This window comes from Dermacentor albipictus, chromosome 5 (genome assembly GCF_038994185.2).
Source record: "Dermacentor albipictus isolate Rhodes 1998 colony chromosome 5, USDA_Dalb.pri_finalv2, whole genome shotgun sequence".
In the NCBI taxonomy this organism is placed as follows: Eukaryota; Metazoa; Arthropoda; class Arachnida; order Ixodida; family Ixodidae; genus Dermacentor; species Dermacentor albipictus.
Window position 1 is genome coordinate 69,504,735 of NC_091825.1, and position 5,731 is coordinate 69,510,465.

The 5,731-nt window shown below is 49.1% G+C and overlaps 2 non-coding genes across 2 annotated transcripts; both read right to left on the reverse strand.

The window, feature by feature from the left end:
• Positions 1-443: 443 nt before the first annotated feature.
• On the reverse strand, positions 444-605 carry LOC135909679 (U1 spliceosomal RNA). The gene has a single exon (XR_010566765.2). It is a non-coding gene; the product is annotated as a U1 spliceosomal RNA (small nuclear RNA).
• Positions 606-4,991: 4,386 nt separating this feature from the next.
• LOC135909678 (U1 spliceosomal RNA) lies at positions 4,992-5,154 on the reverse strand. Its single transcript, XR_010566764.2, has one exon. It is a non-coding gene; the product is annotated as a U1 spliceosomal RNA (small nuclear RNA).
• Positions 5,155-5,731: the final 577 nt, after the last annotated feature.

Sequence of the window (5,731 nt, forward strand, 5' to 3'; positions counted from 1 at the left end):
CGGTTTACAACCGTCCAAAAAATACAGCCGTCGAATTAAAAATACGTGAAATAAACGCTGAGTATCGGAACAGTAGGTTTTCCGAGTCGAATTTCAATGCTTTCCTCATTTTTTCATTGTTTACATTATTCGTTCAAGCTGAGAAGTTTGAACGGGTGCTAGTTGACAGGCTGTCTTTCATAGGTGCAGCGTTGTTGAACAGCATGAGCAGGTTCATCATCTTCATAAAAACTTTATTGTAAGACTGAGGAGTTTGAGCACGCAGGCTCCTTGGCCCCCGCACGACCCCACTGCACTCTGGCGTTTATGTTGCTTCGCTCCATAACGCTGGCAGCCCGATCAGTAGCAATGGTCTGCACGACCGGGTCTCCAAAGCGCGTAATTCTTATGTGGTCAGCACTAGATGGCACTATGCACGAGTTCTTACTTTGGATTCAAATATGGCGGGGCTGGCGCGCACACCGAGCCCCACTACCAAAAATTACATGCCCCATCTGCCCCGGTTTGGGGTAGTGGCGTGCTTCAGCCCACCGCAGTGCAATGGTTAGCCTCGGCACGGAGCCCCGACCTCAATGATCATCAGGGACTCGACACCAGGTAAGTATGAGGGGCATTCCATCGGGACGATAGCCTATTTCAATAGGCCCTACGTGTTGCATTGGTTGCGAAGAGCGAATCGCGTCTAATACTAAACGCTACACTAAACTAGAGACACATACAAGGCAGTTTTTACGACACAAGAGCTTTCTAGCTGAAAACCTGTAATCCTAGTTTTCACATCTTTGATATTTATTGATAGCTTTTTTTTCACTAACATGGCGAGAAAATTAAGCATATAGGGTCGAACACCATCACGTGTTCGTTTGCGTTTCTTACAAGTTATCTGTGTGCTTTCCAGCCTGTCCAACATCTGGTATAATAAACTAAAATTATGTGGTTTCACGTGCCAAAACCACGATCTGATTATAAGGAATGCCGTAATGTGGGACTCCGGGAAATTTCAACCCCCTGAGGTTCTTTAACGTGGACCTAAATCTACGTACACGGGTGTTTTTTGAATTTCACCCCCTTCGAAAAGCGGCCGCCGTGGCCGGAATTCCACCCCGCGACCTAGTTCCAAGCAGCCCAACATCATATCCACAGTGCAACCGCGACGGGGACACGTATAATAATAATAATAATAATAATAATAATAATAATAATAATAATAATAATAATAATAATAATAATAATAACTATTATATGCAGTGGCTTAGCTCGGCTAAGCCAGGATATACGTAGTGAAAGCTAAGGCATAGCATGGTTAGCCTTGGTTAATCTTGATTGCAAGTCCGGGTTAGTCTGGTTGTCTAGCTATGTTGCGGCGTTTAGCAAGTCGTTCGGCGCGCTGTTCGTGTGTTCCTGGGCATTCGTTTCCTCTTCATCTCGTTCCGATGTCGATTTCCAACCTCATCCTGCTTATCAGAATTGTCACCGTCCCTACTTCCGCATCAACTGTGGTTGCGGCGCACGCGAGCTCTCCTTTTCAATCTTCCAACATGTTATCAACCATGCGACGCAGCTGGCAAAGAGAGCGGAGGCAAGCGCAACGACTAGGAATGCGGTGTGACGTCATGTGCCTCCTCTGAGCACGGCCATGGTGAAATCGCAAGTTCGTGGCCAGTAAAACTTTCGCTTTAATAATGGTAATATTGAAAAACAGGCAGATCCCATGCCCTGTGGGAATCGATGTTATATGAAGCAGTGGGGAGCCTACCATGTTAACGAAACGACCATGAGAGCGCAAGACGTAGGCTGCTGTTTCCTGACCTACAAGACGCCCATTTCATGAGATTGATGTGACCTATCATTTATGTTCGTGAATACACTCTTGTCATGGTATGCCAATAGCATGACAATGACCAATGACCGGAAAATCTCATGCTGGCTCCTTTGCCACACTCATTGCGAAGCGAGACGTTTGAAGCTAAAGACTTCGGCTCTTTTGGGAAGCATTGCACTTTAGGAAAACAGCGTGCACGAGACGTGACTGCTATGGCAGACACCACCGATGCTAATGGCGACGTGGAACTTCGCAGGAACCAGCGCTTTGTCTTGTAGAGCGACAGCTGTACTCCTCAAGCTAGAAGTCCCAAGGCCAATATCGGCGCGCATTTGAGCTTCAGCCACCGGCACGCAAATGTGAAGGTGTGACGTCACGTCACGTGAAGCGCTGGGAAGAAGTGTCGCAGTTACACTTGCGCGAGCCTCGCCGCGCTCGCCGCTGCATACCACATGACTGAGTGAGGTAACAGGTGCTTCGTCGACGCTTGGTCGCTCAGTCTCGCCATGGGTGAAGCACGAGCCGGTGCGTGCGCGTCAGCTCTACGCCGCAGGCACCAGGCTGAGTCTGAGCACTGTGCCGATATAGCTGGCCGGGAATAGCACTGAAGAACCAGGTCTAACCGTGCTTAACAGCGATTTTGCTCATAAAACTATGTTGAAGTCACGTTCAATTCTTTCCTATGTTCCTTTAGCTGCACGCAAAAAAGATCTCAGTACATTCTAAACAATATGCTCAGATCAGTGTTGAACCCACGGATTGATTTTTGGCATATATGCAACTTAGTATCGTGCAAGGTACTATTTCGTTAATGGTTTTCGCGGAATAAAAAAAAAAGCTAATTGCAATAATAAAGCCAAGGATCTTAAAGTTAATCAAGATGAAGGACTCCTAGTGGGTGAATACGCACAACAATACCTATTATAGTGATTAGATGAAGGAAGAGAATGTAGTACACTGTGCGCACTATTTGCGCTGCGCCTGGACACCACCCCCGCGCGCGTCGTAGTTTCTCCCAAATGCAGCCAGATCATGAAGTGCAGTACACACAAAGATTGTGGGGTATCTTGGCGTCATTGCTCAGGTAAAGGTAACATTTTAGCTTGAAACAACTGGCTTTATTTTGCAATTAGCCTAGCACTTACATTAGCAGAGCGAAGGAATTAGGGCATACTGAATAACGCGTTTGCTGCCGAGATTTTTAGCCAGAATGAAAGCTTGGGTGCTGAAATTGGTTGACACAACCTTGTTTTCAAGGAGAAACTAGTGAAAAATAATGAATTTTATGCATTTTTCACAAAATATCGCGTCTACCGGCCGTACCGTGAACTAGAGGAAACGACGTTCTTGTGAGGCTGTCTGTTTCCGGTCACCGGTGAGCCAACCATCGCCCGCGTCTCTCCACGCGCATGGACGGCGCCAAACGGCAGCGAATCATAGTTCGCTGTGGTTCGAACCGCAGTTGTTCTCGGCCGCATACTTTTTTTCATAAGCGGAGTACGTGCCCAAGTCTTCAAAAAATCGCCGCTTGTGTTTTTCGCTGCTTTGTAATATGGTGAGTGGAGCACATGCGACAGCGCAGGAGAATGACTTTACGCTGCTGCGCGCAGAAGTGTGCGAAGAGCATCGTCAAGCGAGACAAGCCGTTTCATACATTTCCGGCAGAGCCGCAGCTTCGAGGAACATGGATTTGCGCTGCCCGCTCGTCGCAGCCATCATGGGAACTGCGAAAGCGTGACTTCCTGTGTTCCGAACATTTTGGGGACAGTGACTATAAGACGAAACCTGTTCTGCTGCAGGGCTGCGGTATGTCACCGAATAGGCAACGCCTAAAGTCTGGCGCTATCCCTTGCATTTTCTCCGGAAAGCGGAACGAACAAAGGAATGAAGGTGCATTCGAGAAAAGGAGAGGAAATGAGTTGCGCATTTTAGTTTGTTATCGCACAGCGGAAAATCGAAGACGAGATTGGCAGGTCATGAGCAAAGGCATCATGCCATCTTCGTACTGCTGCTCTTTCGAGCGGCGTTCCTTGTGGCGTTCAAATAGCCGGCTACTTGAATACTTTTATGCGAAGCATATTACGAGAGCTCAACCCAGCTCCTCAGGCGTGGCGGTGTCGCCTTCAATGACCTTTGACCCCATGCCATGCGACGTGACACCGTGACGTCACGACAGAAGAGAAACGGGGCTCCAACTCGCGCCGTCGCCCGTGGCGTCGCGGCGGTATATAAGCAGCTGCGCTTGTTTCTAGGTGGTTTTGGCTCAACTCTTGCAAGATGGGCTGGGTGGGAATCAAACCAGGGTCTCCGGAGTCTGAGACGGAGACGCTACCACTGAGCCACGAGTACGAGGCTTCAAAGCGGTACAAAAGCGCCTCTAGTGAATGCGGTGTTGCCTTAGAAATGAGCTGTTTCTAAGGCTCAGGCGTGCGTCGCTTGCTCAGACGCACATTTCGTTGCCGCGCCGAACGCTGCGTTGCTCGACGCTCACCGCGTCCAATGCGGGGCGCGTAGTCGCTGCGCCGTAGCCCATTGTCTTACACCCCTTGGCGGGTCGACGAGAACGCTATCGCGTTCCACTCTTGAAGGCGAAGCAGAGTAACGCATGAGTTGTTTCTTCGTCTAGCCGAACCAAATATAGACAAGTAACAGCAGTTCACGCGCCACAGCACTGGCGCAAGTAGAAGGTGGGTGGGAGGAGACGCCGAAGGAACGGACGCGACACGCGTTCATTGGGTACGCTCGCTATTGCGCAACGGTTGACTGCATGCATCCGCCTGTGTATATTGTCGACACAGCGTGAAAATCGCCGCTCTCTTTCTGTACGGAGTTGAGAAAGTAGAGCGCGAACAATTTCCACAAAACTACAACGCCTTGTTTCAGTTCCAGGTTCAACTGCGTTCGAAACAGCGGTTTAACACATTATTCTAACAGTAAACTTGGACTAACACATCGTTAGAAGGCAACTACAGAGGAATTTAACATCGCACTTTTATCTAATTGCGCCATTCGTGCAGTCACTTTCACTCGAACCTCGCATGGTGGCGCGGTCACGAAACACAGAGAGGCGCACGTCAAGACAGCGGCGGCTTACATGATGTCACCGCGGTCAGCGCGCAGCCACTGCTGAACGCAGTATGCACGTGTTCTTATTTTGGATTGAAATGAGGAGGGGCTGGCGCGCACGCCGAGCCCCACTACCAAAAATTACATGCCCCATCTGCCCCGGTTTGGGGTAGTGGCGTGCTTCAGCCAACCGCTGTGCAATGGTTAGCCTCGGCATGGAGCCCCGACCTCAATGATCATCAGGAACTCGGCCATAGAGAAAGAAATTCAACAAGAGGGGACACTCTTCAAAAACTGGCAACAGGAAACGCGTCACGCCTAGTTTCAACAACATCCGTTAGTTGACGCGAGCATCAGAAAAAAAGAATGTGAAATAAACTTCCAGACAACGTTTTATTTTTTTTATTCCTTCCCACTAAAAGTGAAAAAGTTTTGCGTGTAAATGAACTTATAGTTTGCAACTTTTTGTTGCGTTGCCTAGCAACAAGCTAGCGGCACGCCAGACACGCGTGCATACGTCATGCGCCAGACAAGCCGTAGGAGTGAGCGAGGATGGTCGTATGTGCGAAGCTCGCGTGCTCGGCGACCCGTTTGTTTTGGATACAGCCCATTTTATTGGGCTCCCGGCCTTCTCTATGCTTCTCTTGCGTGTCGTCTGCATTTCGACACGGCACCACTGCACTACTGGACTACGGCAAGGTGAGAAATTGTGTTTGACAGTGTGCGGCTCATTTTAATCACATTTAGGCTTAGTTCGAGTAGCGCAGTTAGCGAAAAACAGCACTGCCGTCCTGGCGCAGTTAAATTGAGTTAATGCCTCGTTCTGGGAGATGTTTGCGACGC